This window comes from Sebastes umbrosus, chromosome 13 (genome assembly GCF_015220745.1).
Source record: "Sebastes umbrosus isolate fSebUmb1 chromosome 13, fSebUmb1.pri, whole genome shotgun sequence".
In the NCBI taxonomy this organism is placed as follows: domain Eukaryota; kingdom Metazoa; phylum Chordata; class Actinopteri; order Perciformes; family Sebastidae; genus Sebastes; species Sebastes umbrosus.
Window position 1 is genome coordinate 22,199,282 of NC_051281.1, and position 14,981 is coordinate 22,214,262.

The 14,981-nt window shown below is 39.2% G+C and overlaps 1 protein-coding gene across 20 annotated transcripts in view; it reads left to right on the forward strand.

The window, feature by feature from the left end:
* dachd (dachshund d) overlaps window positions 1-14,981 on the forward strand; it is a 138,952-nt gene that overhangs the window by 1,070 nt on the left and 122,901 nt on the right. For 4 of the 20 annotated variants that reach the window (XM_037789599.1, XM_037789603.1, XM_037789601.1 and 1 more), the window contains one exon: window positions 2,692-2,814. The exons of 15 other annotated variants lie outside the window; for them this stretch is intronic. The gene's annotated coding sequence lies outside the window, so the exon portion shown is untranslated. The remainder of the gene's footprint in view (window positions 1-2,691; window positions 2,815-14,981) is intronic. One more of the 20 variants, XM_037789602.1, reaches the window with a different exon arrangement.

Sequence of the window (14,981 nt, forward strand, 5' to 3'; positions counted from 1 at the left end):
CCATAGTTAATCATGATTAATCGCAAATTAATTGCACATTTTTTTATCTGTTCAAATGTACGTTAAAGGGAGATTTGTCGAGTATTTTATACTCTTATCAACATGGGAGTGAGTAAATATGTTTGCTTTATGCAAACGTATGTATATATTTATTATTGGAAATCAATTAATAACACAAAACAATGACAAATATTGTCCAGAAACCCTCAGAGATACTGCATTTTGCATAAAAAATATGCTCAAATCATAACATGTCAAACTCAAGCCCAACAGGCAACAAGAGCTGTCAGTGTGTCAGTATGCTGACTTGACTATGACTTGCCCCAAACTGCATGTGATTATCATAAAGTGGGCATGTCTGTAAAGTAGAGACTCGTGGGTACCCATAGAACCCATTTTCATTCACATATCTTGAGGTCAGAGGTCAAGGGACCCCTTTGAAAATGGCCATGCCAGTTTTTCCTTGCCAATATTTTGCGCAGGTTTGGAGCGTTATTTAGCCTCATTCGCGACAAACTAGTATGACATAGTTGTTACCAATGGATTCCTTAGGTTTTCTAGTTTCATATGCCAGCATCCTCACTCTGGCTGTAAAACTGAGCCTGCTACAACCTAAAAATCCCAAGTTGCGTTAATGCGTTAAATAAATTAGTGGCATTAAAAAAAATGTGTGTTTATGTGTTATTATCGCGTTAACTTTGACAGCCCTAATTCCTATATATGCCAGATAAACTTTAAACTTTCTAGTTGTTTGGATTAGCAGCAAAAAGTAAATTTTTCATCTTCATCACAGATCAGAAAAGAAACCATCACACTAATATTAGGGAACAGGACAGCTTATTCATGTTATATTATAAGATCTACTGGTTTTGCTGTGAAAGTTTGATCAGGGTGATGAGATGCAACGACGATGTGATGGAACATTGACCATATTCAAATACTTACATTTTACAGTCCAAATATTTTACAGCCAGTGACCAGAAAATATACCTCCTGTACAATTTAATGCCACCCAGCACAAGAGCCCGGCCATAAATCCTAACTTGGTGAAATTTAAAATATGACATTTTTCTTGAGACTGTGACAGAGAGGTGTTGATTCACCTTTATGGCTCACAGTGCTTTATTGGGTGATTATATTTTCACTGCATGAGGTGACACAACCTCACTATCAACTCCTTCACAACATCGCAGGTACTCCTTTGCTGTGGGGAAAGTAACGGATTTCAGGTATAGAGGAAGTCTATCAGTATGAAACCTGTTTGGCAGCTTGTTAATAATAATTTAGTCATTGATGATAAAGTGCTATTGTATTGTTAATCTATGGAAATACAATCATGGCACAATACCATTTTACTGGTAAAATGTACTATTGTACTGTACCATCATACAGTAGTAATTGTCAACAATTTCTTTTCACCACAGTACTTTTATTTTACTTATTAAACTAGAAATTACAGCAACACTTTCATACCGCTTTATCAAGTAATACACTTAACACTGAATCAAATTACCTCATATTAGCTTAAGCCCAAATAATACTTTCCTCAACCACGAGGCCGTGAGCTTCTACGTGATGATATATTTTATCATCTACCCGTGTCTACCAAGAACTTCTGGTAGACATGATCTTTTACTGTAAGAATGCAACCCTATTGAATTAAGGTGTAGGGCGATTATGTGAAAATTGGATTTTCTAAGGGTTAGGATTAAGAAATTTTAACAATTTTACTGAGTTATGTCTTTATAATTATAGTCTCTCCTAATTGATCAGAAACTAAATATTGATATGCTCATGGCCAGTCAGTCAGTGCTACTGTTGCATTCATGTAAAGATAGACATTTTCATTCTTCCTAAATAAATTATTTTCCCTTCTGTTGAAATGTCTGGTAATGTTGGACATGTTTGTAAGTGTATGTGACTCGTAGTTCTGTTTGCATTGTGTGGACTTGTTATGGTGGACGGTTTGAAATAGGGATGCACCGATAGCGGATCAAATATCGGGCCAATACTGACTCAAACAGTTGGATCGGGTATATCGTGAAAATGGGGCCGATCTATTCAATTCACTTCTATGTTTATATACTATATACATTACTGGATTTTTAATTGTAATAAGCATACATTTTATTAACTAAACACGTATCGGATCGGTACTCGTTATCAGACAATACGGTTGCTAACAAGTGGCTAAATGAGACTACTAAACATCATCACGCCGACTCGTCCGCCTTTACAGCCTCATTTTGTATATTTGCACTCATGTGACCGCGATTTAGTCTGTTTATAGCCTAAAGTTAGCTTTTTACTTCTGCCGATACCATTTACGCTTAAAAAAATCATAGAAGTGATGTTCATTTCTGAAGATTATCTTGCTGAACAAAATGTGTATGTATTATAAATGTTTGTTTGCCACAGAGCTTATTTTCTGCAATAATCCAAAACCCAATGGAAAAATCCCATTGGCTTTTTGTTGAGGGAACCCAGAGCAATGCTTACTTCCTGGTTGGCCATCAAAAATACATCATCCCTGCAGCACTCTATATTAATGCTCTGAATTTCGAATTTAGCACCTTTAAGGAAAGTGAATGAAAATACAGCCAACACCAAGTGTATGTTCATTGCAGTTGTGTTATGTGTGATATGGGTAATAGAATACTAACTAATGGGGCAACTTGCTTTAAAATGCAGGGTTTGGGACTTTCTTAGCAGAGCGGTTGCAGCCCCTGGTCAATGCAATCCATCCATTCCACCTGGTTCCAGCGTGTTGGCAAGCTGCTCCGATCCCCAAAATGATGTCGACCTCAAGTCAAGGTAATACTCGTTAACAGATAAAATAAGTTCATAGTTATTAACTTTAGAACTCCATAACGCCATTCTAGCTGATTTGATACTGTATTCAGTGCAGCTATCAAACCCCAACCCCGCTGTCAGACACATTTCATGTTTCCTTAAGAAGAATCTTTGCTGCCTCTATGACAAATAGTGCAGCTTCCGACAGTAGAAGCAGAGGCTGCTGCCAGCTTTTGGGAACAAATTGTGGGCCGCACCAGCACATCAGTTTCACATGGTGCTGGCTTCCTCCTGAACTCCATCATATTACCAGCCAGAATGAGGCCAACGTGTTGGCACAGCAGAGAAAATGCGAGGTCGTCTTACCAGTGTAGTTGAACCTGGCCCAGCTCTCGCCGCAAAACAATGCAACACCAGCCGACAATGTAACTTGATAGGGGTAATTCTAAAGTTTATCTCATGATCGAGTTGTAAAATACAGTCTCGTAGTATTATAAACCACCGTGCAGTGTTTTGGCGTCTGATAAGCCTTCAGACTCCTGGATGTATTACTCAAATCGGTCTTCCTGGATTGTATTTCCCTTCCAGTAGCATTTTCTTTTAAACAGGGCTGTTTAAAGTCTGAATGCCCAGCTGATCTGACACATTACATTTCACAAAATCCCCAGAATAATTACACTTCATGTTTTCTGAATGGTTTGCCATTTTATAGCAGCTTAAACAAAACTATTTTATGTACCGTTCTAAGCAGATATCCTCCTGTTATTTGTGAATGATGGTTCGGTGTCAGAATTTATCAGAATTTTGGAAATTTGTTTTCATAATAATCTTATACAATATAACAGGCTTGAGAGACAGTTTGACCCAGAAAGAGCATGGTGATAGCTCTGTAATGTTTCCATAAGTTTGGGGGAACTGCATCAAATATTGCCGATCACGTCACCTGGTATAATATTATACACTTTGTTTCAGCAATAACAGATTAAAGGAAACAGCCTTTTTATTTATTCCACTGTTGCTGGCATTTTCTACTGTGGTGCATACTTTGATCTACTTCAATACATGACTAAAATATCCAGCAATATACTTATTATATGCTTTATTTTACATAGCAGCTTAACTTGAATCTAGTGTTGTAGTGGCATTTTTATACATTCAAAACATGGTTTGGTAATACAAGTTAATTAATAATTGGTAAGGTTAATTATTCTCACTTACTCTCACAATGTGCCCACTATAAAATGTGTTAGGGTAAATAAGAATAAAACAAACGCTGATAAAGTGAAACCATGTGTTCACCAGGCATCTGAGTGAGACAGACTGAGGCCCGGCTGTCTGTTGGGACAGGGCAGCTCTACTTTGGACAAATTAATCTCCAGTAAAGATGACTTAGATCAACTTTGAAAAACACTAAGATGAAAACCCATAAAATGATTACGAACGGCGGCCAGAATGACAAGTATTATCAACAAAAATTAATCAGGTGCATCTTTTCATGAACTCAATTAATAATGTGCAACAACGGGGTCTTTTTTCCCTGGAATGAAAATTAATTAGCAGGGGAAGGTCACTCGGAGATGCTGACATCACTCATCAGGCCGCTGTGGCAGTTCTAATTATTTGTCTTCCAGGCTTGGCTGATCAAAAATTATTGCCATACCTGAGCAACATTTAGAAAAAAAGCTTTGTTTAAAGCGCTTTTAATTAGACCTGCTATTTGATTAATGCCGTGTAAGCGCTCAGGATCGGCCCTCTTATCAGCATTTCTGACAAGTTTGCTGGGTATTGTTGTGTGAAAGACATTTTACTGACGCTAACCGACTGTTTAGTATCTAATTCCTTCACTTTAGTTGCAATTAAAAAGCTATTTACTGCGAGGGCACTTGTTGATATTAATATAGATGTTGTAAACTTTGACAAAGCACTCTGTATTGATACTTGAAATAAATATGCCACTGAGTGATAATGAGTAAATAAACTTGCATTATGTGGATTAGACTTAATAAAGAGCGTAGTTACTAACAACCTGTAATATCACACACAAACGCAGTGCTGTTATGAATTGTGCAATGATCACCCAAGTTGCTCCCTACGCATTCTTAGAGTGTAGCTCTAAGGTCCTACGATTTATTGCGTTTTTGTCAGCCATAATTAATAACAAAAGACAAAGGTCACAGCAAGCAAACATGATTACCTAACCCCTGCCTGATAACATATCTCGCCACTACTGGGCCCCTTTGGTCACACACCGCACAGTGGAGAGAAGACTTGTCACAAAGCAGCGTTATGATCGAGGCACTTTCAAGCTCCTGCGTTTTCTCCACCCAGAGTTACCGCGTGGACTCGTTGCCTGAACTATCTTCAACCCTTACTACATCAATTCACATTACCTGCAAATTAGCAAAGTTCTACTTTCAAGCTCGCAGTACATTTGATCCAAATAGACTCTAAATGCCATTTCTGTTCCTATTAACCTACGGATCGGTGTGGCAGATATTTTCATGAGGTTGCTGGGGAAAAAACACGAGGCTAATGGCTTGGTTGTGACAGCGCTATTCATGATGATTTATGATTCTGTGTTTAAGTTGATTACTCCACTGCTGACTCGGAATACTATTTCAATTAGTGCACTGAAGGTCACTCCACGAAATCCCTCCATAATCTATTCCTATTAACACTAATGCGCCGAGTATCCATATCTGTTCACCCTTGTTGATTCAAATCATCCCCACTCCTAACGGCCAGCTTGTTTACCAGTTTACTGGTTCGGACGTATCCTAGATGGTAATTTTCTCTCCTCCGTGTATCATTAATGTCTTCAGTCTTGACACATGGCTAGGAGGGACATCTCAATAGAGCTTGGGCGCCTTTTTATTGCTTTTTATTATTTCTAATTTGTTTTACAGATCAAGCGATATTTATGCTGAATGAAATTGATCCTGAAAGCCCTGTAGGCAAACGTGGTAATATTGTGAGGTTAGAAAGCAACAACCTCCTATTACTTGTCATCATGAGAACCAAAATAGCCTCAGCGTGATCAAAATTTTAGAGGTCTAAATTAATTTTACATCACTTTCATTCATACTCCCACTCACCCATGCAGAGGAGGAAATTAGCTACCTGTATTTAATATAATATGTTCCCTCTGTAAGCGCTGGTGGACATGATAGACTTAATCAGTTCACACTGAATCAAAAAGCTCACCAGACAGTGCTTAGCGATGAACAATGTATCAAGTTTCAAAGACAGGGTCTCTGAGTTTACCGTCTAGAAGGGAGGCCTACTTTATTTTACAGGATACATTACTCTGAATACAAATAGACCTAACCGTCTGATTTAGTTGTCCTGATTGCAACTGAGGCAAGATATAAATCAGAAATTGTCAACTCATGTACTACTAAAAGTTTATTGTCATTAAGGCTTTCAATCGATTCAAATATTTAATCGCGATTAATCACATGATATTCCATAGTTATCACGGTTAATCTCAAATTAATTGCACATTTTTTTATCTGTTCAAATGTACGTTAAAGGGAGATTTGTCGAGTATTTTATACTCTTATCAACATGGGAGTGAGCAAATATGCTTGCTTTATGCAAACGTATATATATATTTATTATTGGAAATCAATTAATAACACAAAACAGTGACAAATATTGTTCAGAAACCCTCACAGGTATTGCATTTAGCATAAAAATATGCTCAAATCATAATATGTCAAACTCAAGCCCAACAGGCAACAACAGCTGTCAGTGTGTCAGTGTGCTGACTTGACTATGACTTGCCCCCAAACTGCATGTGATTATCATAAAGTGGGCATGTCTGTAAAGTAGAGACTCGTGGGTACCCCTAGAACCCATTTCATTTAGATATCTTGAGGTCAGAGGTCAGGGACCCCTTTGAAAATGGCCATGCCAATTTTTCCTCACCCGAAATTTTGCGCAGGTTTGGAGCGTTATTTAGCCTCATTCGCGACAACCTAGTATGACATGGTTGGTACCAATGGATTCCTTAGGTTTTTTCTAGTTTCATATGCCAGCATCTTCACTCTAGCTGTAAAACTGAGCCTGCTATAACCTAAAAATCCCAAGTTGCTTTAATGCGTTAAATAAATTAGTGACATTAAAACAAATTTGCGTTTATGCGTTATCATCGCCTTAACCTTGACAGCCCTAATTTCTATATATGCCAGCTAAACTTGAAACTTTCTAGTTGTTTGGATTAGCAGCAAAAAATGTATTCATGTTAAACAAGCAGACAAAAATCAGAAGGGAAAAAGGTCAAAACTTTGAGAGCTCTTATCAGCCACAGCAGGCCTCTAGGCCTTAGGACAGGAAACATCCTTTTTTTGAGAGAAGGGTAAAAGTGCTGACATTGTCACCAGTTGATGGGACTCTATCCGAGGGATAGGTGAAAACACTTGAGCACAGTGACATCAATTTTCAAGATGATTTAACTCCATGCTCCTGTGTTGGAGGAGAGAAACTTCAGACCCCTGATTTACCTCCGATGACAGCCACGCGGCCCCCGAAACAATGTTTCCAAGGCTACTAGCGAATGACGAGTGGTCACGTCTGTACAGCCGTCCCCATTGGTTTGATTTATGTGACCGGGATCCAATAAAAATGGCAATCAAATCAACCCAGCCACTTTACAGGTAGAGGGCTGTCTGATTGAGTTGTCGAAGGCATGGCTGAGGCTCAGAATGATTATGCTAGGAAACGGAGAGGGGTCCATCTCTCCGCGCCCAACAAGGACACCATACATCTCCCCATGCAGCTTTCCTACTCCACTGTGAAATGTATCCAAAATAACTGCACACCTACTGCTTGCCTGCCTCCCCTCTCTGAAGGTTATTTGTCGTCTGAAGGACTCTGGCTGTCAGAGTATGATGAATACCATGTACACAGACAAGAGCAGCGTCAGGTCCAGGATTAGCCGGAAAACTCACTGATCTGTGAATAACCTAAAAAAGAGGAGCTGAAGATTAGCAATGATGCTTTTAGGAATGATCCATCAAACTCAACTACCTCAGTCACTCAAATGAATCATCTCACTTGATTCTTTAACCCAGACGAAGTACGAGTGACTGCCGCGCTACCTGCAGGTCACAGAGATCATTTTGAGGATGTTTATTAAATCAGTGCTATCAATTTTCTTACTGATCATCTTTTATCTGTCCTGTCCTTGGGGATGAGTCAAGCACACAATGATGTTAAAGGTTGCGGTATTCAACTTATGGCTTTTCCATTCAACCTCCAGAGCTCCGCTGGCAATATTGAATTACAGCCGATGCCATGGCGTACAAATTGATACCTGAAATAAAATATTGAGAGGGCCCTGTCACTAAAGTTAACTCACTTCTGTTAACAGAGCTACTGTACAAAGTAGAACAACAAAAAAATCAGCAAACAATAATTGTGAACTATTTGCCTTGGCTTTGAACTAATGACAACTTAGGCAGGCCTGTTTACTGTGCATGAGGAAGCACACATTCAGGAAGTAAATTGGATCAAAGTACAAGCAGCTGCTTAAGTACTTACTCGCTTCGATAAGCAGAGTGAAATCACCATCATTGTTGCATTAGAGTGACTTGCTTCAGTCACCGCCAGGAAAGCAGACAGGAAGAGGAGAGGGGAGCTGATAGTGTACCAGCTCCATGTGTCATGAAGGAGCCGCTGGCTAACAGCCAGCCTGAAAGAGAACAATTGAACATCGCTGTAGAGTCTTTTTGTGTTGGAAACACAATCACCTTGTTATAGAGAACAGAATGCATTGTACAACAGGTACAAACACATCCTCTGGAATAATAGTCAAGCACGTGCAGTTTAACCAAATCAGTCCAGACATTTTATGAGTAAGGTTTTCCGTTTGGCTCTAATCGTTAACTCAATATTATTTCACAGAGAAGTAGACAAATTAAAAACAAAACATGGAACAAGCTCGTCAGTTATGATGAGCAAACGATAGCATAGATATGAACCGGAGGCCTTTTCAATATTTTCTTTTTAAGGGTCAAGGCAGAGTAAAAACAGAAATTCTCTGATCCAAAGGGTCCGGAATGACATCATCTTAAGTTTCCACTGAACTCTGAAGACCTTTCCTCTCCAGCAATGAGGACACAAGGAAAGTTCAAGGATTGAGCAAGTCAGTTGGAGTAACATGCCATGAAACAGGAAATAGCCATTCATTGATTTTGTGTGTGTCCAGAAAGATCAATTTTATTCTTCCTTTGTTTTCAGACTACAATGCACTAAAGCTCCTGCAGCGGCAGGATGTGTTTCGTACAAGCGCGGTCCAAATGAAGCTATAAATCAAGTGTTGGAGCAGAAACACATAATGTCATCCCCCATAGACCAACGTACTGTACAGCACCGCAGCTCAAACTCCTCCATTCTGCTTCCTTTCTGTCTGTACAAACAGCCTTACAACGTCAGACAATCTAATTAATATGACTGTCAAAATATGAAAACAAGGACTATTGAAAACGGCTCAGAAAATGTAGCAAGATGCACGTAATTTTATTTGCTTATGTACGCATGTTTTTAATCTAAACTCTTCATGAAGAAGTTAGTTGATCATATTCTATTGCATTCGCTCCTTTTATGACCGTTATCTGGCTCAACATCATTCTGTTGTTATGCAGCTTGCTGATTAAGTGTGTTTGTGCACGCGCACATAATGCGTGTGTGCATAAACTGACACTTCTTTAATTGTATTGCACTTGTGCTATCTGGTGCCGGAGTTAACTCGTAAAAGTGAAGTCTCAAGCAGATTCCCAGCGTCTTGCCTATTTAAGATTCATAGAAAAGACCATCCAGCCCAATCAATATCTACTTGAGATTTAAGTTGCATTATGTGTCCCCTTCACAGGCATGATTTAAAACATCAGCACAAAGTATTCTTAATTTTATTGCCTGCCGTAAATTAAAATTAATGACGCTGACATCCACAATTAACAATGAAAAATGCAGATTCTTATAATTACTTTAGCAGTAATATTGTTTTCAGCCCAGGCTCAAGGTGCTCCTCATATGCTCCTCAACATTCAGTAAAACACAAAAAGACAGCTTCATTACATTTTATTTGCTATAGGAAACAAAAAAAAAGGGCCTAACAAAAATCCACAGCTCATTTGGGAATATCTCGCCATGCATAATTAAGCAAATTTGATTGGAATTAAGCATGACTTCTTTTGGTTGGGTTTTAATGAATGCAAATCAGGCATCTACATCCCTAAGATTAATTTCAGCCAATTAAAAAACAAAGCTTGTTGGAAAGTGTAAAAGTGTTCAAAGCAGGGCAGCAAAGCAGTTTCTCTCTCTCCCTCTCCCTCTCCCTCTCCCATTCCCTCTCTCGCCTCATCTCATCTTCATAACTTGCACTCGGGAGAATCCCCCCCCCTCAACTTTGATCATTAGCATGAAGTTACAGGCAAACAGTATGAATTCAAATGTGGCAGAAATGCGCTGCCAAGATCCTTATGCCTTTTTAATCTCAAAGTCTCACCCCTTAATAGCTTCTTTACACAATTATTGTTTGAGCACTTCTGTTTCAACACCCGACATTTAGCTGGGGAACGCATTTGTCAGATAGCATATCAAAATATTAGGGCTGCCAATCGATTAAAACATTTAATTGTGATTGATCGCATGATTGTCCATGATTAATCGCACATTTTTTATCTGTTCAAAATGTACCTTAAAGTGAGATTTGTCAATTATTTAATACTCTGATCAACATGGGAGTGGGCAAATATGCTTGCTTTATGCAAATGTATGATTATATTTATTATTATAAATCAATTAACAACAATGACAAATATTGTCCAGAAACCCTCACAGGTACTGCATTTTGCATAAAAAATATGCTCAAATCATAACATGGCAAACTGCAGCCCAACAGGCAACAACAGCTATCAGTGTGTCAGTGTGCTGACTTGACTATGACTTGCCCCAAACTGCATGTGATTATCATAAAGTGGGCATGTCTGTAAAGAGGAGACTCGTGGGTACCCATAGAACCCATTTTCATTCACATATCTCGAAGTCAGAGGTCAAGGGACCCCTTTGAAAATGGTCTGACAGTTTTTCCTCACCCACATTTAGCACAAGTTTCAAGCGTTATTTAACCTCTTTCGCAACAAGCTAGCACGACATGGTTGGTATCAATGGATTCCTTAGGTTTAGTTTCATATGATACCTGTAACTTCATTCTCGCTTTAAAACTGCGCCTGCTGCAACCTCCGGAAGATTGATTGTGTTAATGCGTTACAGAAATTAGTGGAGTTAAAACAAATTTGTGTTAACGTGTTATTATCGCGTTAACTTTGACAGCCCTACAAAATATACTCAACTATTAATACAATGTGCTAATGTATCGCTTGTGATGCATAGGTAAACTTCAGAGCGTTAAATATATCATTGTTCCAGGTTTTGACGGGACAAAATATGACAATTATTCTGCATTAGTTTGCTCACAATAATGTTGGCACAACCTGAAATCAACCTTTATCAGTGTTCAAGAGCATTCAATCCATCTGACTTAAGCGCTCAGGAGATCTCATCGTGGTATTTTCCATGTGAAGGCACCATTGCACACCAGACCAGTGACAAATAACGCAGCTCACGCCAATAACAAATGCCAGTGTCAGGCAGTGTATATGGCTTTTATGTAGGTGTTGGTCTCATTATGACAGCCTTGCATTACCCTCCATCTTAAATGGTTATGTTGTTTTTTAGCACCTATCAGTGCAGCTCACGACAGCACTGAGTAAATCCTGATTATTTGGAGAGTCAGATGCAAACGCTAATGATTGAGGGCAAGCAGGCACCTTCGGGCTAATGCTAATCTGCCTGCGCATTGCTCGGAGAGCGCCGTGTACATTGATTTGATCTCTCACATCAAAAGACAAACAGTGGTGCAAGTCAGCACATCCCCAAGTCAATGTCATTCCTTGAAGTGATTCCCCCACACGTGCATCTTCATGGGCCTGGGGAGGGAGCGAGGGAGGGAGGGAATAGAGAATGAGGTGATCGGATCTATTGGCATTTCTTTAAAGGAGATTCATGGTGGGAGGACACAGGAAAAGTGAGGAAAAGTGGTTCCCCATTCGCCTGCGAGCCAGAGCCACTTCTGAGAGGCTTGCTGTGTTTAGATTGCATTAATCCCTCTGTCTCTACCTGTTACAGAGCTTTCATTAATGTTGTCTTTTAACATCAAGTCTCCTGCAGAGTGGGGAATAAGTGGAGAGTTCTCAGAACTCCGCAGAAAGTTCAAAGCGCCACAAGAAACCCTTTATGTGTTGTTCCCTTAATCATTCAAAAGCCCATCCTAGTATGCCACTTGCGTAGCTCCTCCATATGACGAGAAGAATTAATATTTGGCCTCTGATGCATTCTTTTTGAAAGAATAAAGGAATGTGAAGGAAAAGCATTATCTATTCAAGGAGCGCAGGGAATACTCCAACTGCGTCTCAGTTCTGTTGTAGCTGCTGCGTCTCATTTTGTCTGTGGCAGATCACAGGGCCGCAGACTGGTGCGTTTCTGAGGGAGAATGGAGAGTGGGAAATTGTACTGCTTTATTAGAACCCTGTGGGAGAGTTTTGTAGAGGCAAGCATGCCATTGAGCCTATTTGCATCATGCTAGCAGTGAATAGATATGATAATATTGTAATACTTTGGAATCACTCCCACAAAAGTGGTTCTTGTGATGATTTTTATGTGGTGAGAGCCTCTGGCAGAACCCCTCATGATATCACAGAGATAAGTCCACTTCGCCGTTTTATATTCATTTATTTTTACCTAAAACATTACAGAAATACACCTTTTAGACTCATGATCACCACTTCACTGTGAAAGACTTAAATAATTATGATTTCAGTTCTGTTCTCTACCATTTGTTCTATCCCGCCTCTTAGTATTTTTGTCTGTTAGTCCTCCCCTGTGTTAATGTATTAACTCTGACGCCTTAGGCTTTTCATTTCATTCAGTAAAGCCTCACTGCTATAGAGTTGGCCTTATGCTTACTTTATGCACCAAGGACCACACATTCAAGTTCACTAGAGCAGACCTACGCGCTTTTTCAAGCATTAGAGCCGAGTTATTATGAAAGTATAGTGTTCGTACATTTGTAACTGCAATTGCAACTCAGCCATCAGTGTAAAATTTGCTATTCTGAGTTTCCTGAATGCAGCGAGAAAGAGAGAGAGAGAGAGAGAGAGAGGAAAAAATGTGTGTACCCTTTATTTTCACACATAATAACACAACAGAGATTATTATTCAGGGGATAAAACCAGTGAAAGGCTATTCAGTGCATTTGTTTCAGACTGCCATACTAAAAGAAACTGAAAACTGGAGTAATTTGCACAAAGCCTTTAAACATTCTGTGCATTCAGTGATAGCTTTTAAACACATTTCTAATTAATTTTTATTAAACTGCGTTGAATTATTTAAAAAAGAGGGTACTGTGGAAAAAGGACTGTCTATTAGGTGTAGGGCTAAATTGTGTGGAGTGAAGAGATGTTACTGGGAGATGGGAAGCCCAAGGGACAAGCAGGAGGACAATGCTGTCTCTTGGGAGAATTTTATGCTGCTGAAGTGAATTTGAATACATAAAGGAGAACTCGGGTAAAAAGGAAAGGGGGGTACAACATAGCCTGTGTTCTCCTGGTCCCTTGTGTGGGAAAAGAGGCAGATTACCCTACGTTTTTTTTTCTCCATTCTGGCCCTATTCTCAATGACTAATTTAGCATTTTAAGGTCTGCAATTATGCCATGAGTACATTCTCAAGAAACACATATTTTACCTCCACGCATCACACTTCCAAGTGTCAAACGTGTTGCTGTTCAATCTATTTCTAATGAAAGTATCCATTACTGCTTCAGAAATCCGTTACAGATACATTGAATTGCAGTAAAAGTATTGCACAGATTTATTGCTTCCACTAAAGAAGTTAAATGTTTCTGCCTAGTTAGATAATGTTTCTGCTTTTCTGTCTGCTAGATATCTCAAAACTTCAACAGATTAGCGCAAAATTTGGTGGCATCGTGCCAACAAGTGAAGGATTAGATTCAGGTAGTGCTATGGATTCAGGATTTCCTGATACAAGACTGTCTTATGTTAGCTATAAAGCGAAGAGACCTGAAGCCTGTACTACAAAGCAGGATTTGGGGTTAACGAGGTAACTTCAGGGTTTAACCCTGAGTTTTCAGTCTTACGACGGTGGTCCACTTCTTACTGTGGTAGATTGCCATGGTAACTTATGCTGAACACCTAACCTGCTCTGGAGCAGGTAATGTTTGAGATAAGAGATCAACTCGTATAAAAGCACCGCCTACTGACCAATCAGAGCTCGGTATGCGGATCGTATGATAATATTACACAAAAACAAAGAAGTCATAATCAAGGCTAAAAACAACAAAGTTTAAACTGCCAAGTGCAGAAAGGACCACTGGCTGTATGCTGTGGGTGCTTACCACTTTGAATTATGCTTTTATGTTTATTTTTTTATTTGCTCCCAAGTCTGTTTCACACCACCGGAGTCAGTGACGCAGGTGAAAGAAGGCTGAACTAGTCATACACGCCACATCATTATCAAAGGGCATAATAAAGTGTAATCATCCATTCTATTCTGGAAGCGTTTTATAATATCACTGCCCCATCTAGACGACTATATCTGACTTCTGAGTATTCTGTTAAATTAATAAATCTACTAATTTACGCATTCACACGTCGGCAACTTTTTATTTTGCCAGCTTTCTGCATTTGGCAGCTTCAACTGTGTTAATTTTAGCCTGGATTAATAACTTCTTCGTATTTGTCTACTATTATAGTTTGCTCTTGGTTTGTAAAATATACCACTCTCCTGACAGCAGACTTGTCCATGACTGTGATTGGTCATATGCTGCAAACACCGCCCATTTTATGTGAATGTGTTCATAACCAGAATTGATAACCACCGTCGTAGGACCGCTTAGCATGACTGTGGTTGTTAGGGTTAATTAAACCAGATAACAAGGAGATACCCTGGGTATGTTGAACTGGCTTCGTAGTACAGGCCTCTGGTCTCAAACATTTTTTATAAACTCATAAAATAATAAAAAAAAAAGAGGTTTGCGCTGTACATGCGCCTCATAGTTCTATTTATGCTCTTATTGTGGATGTTTACTGTGATTACTTCTTCAGTA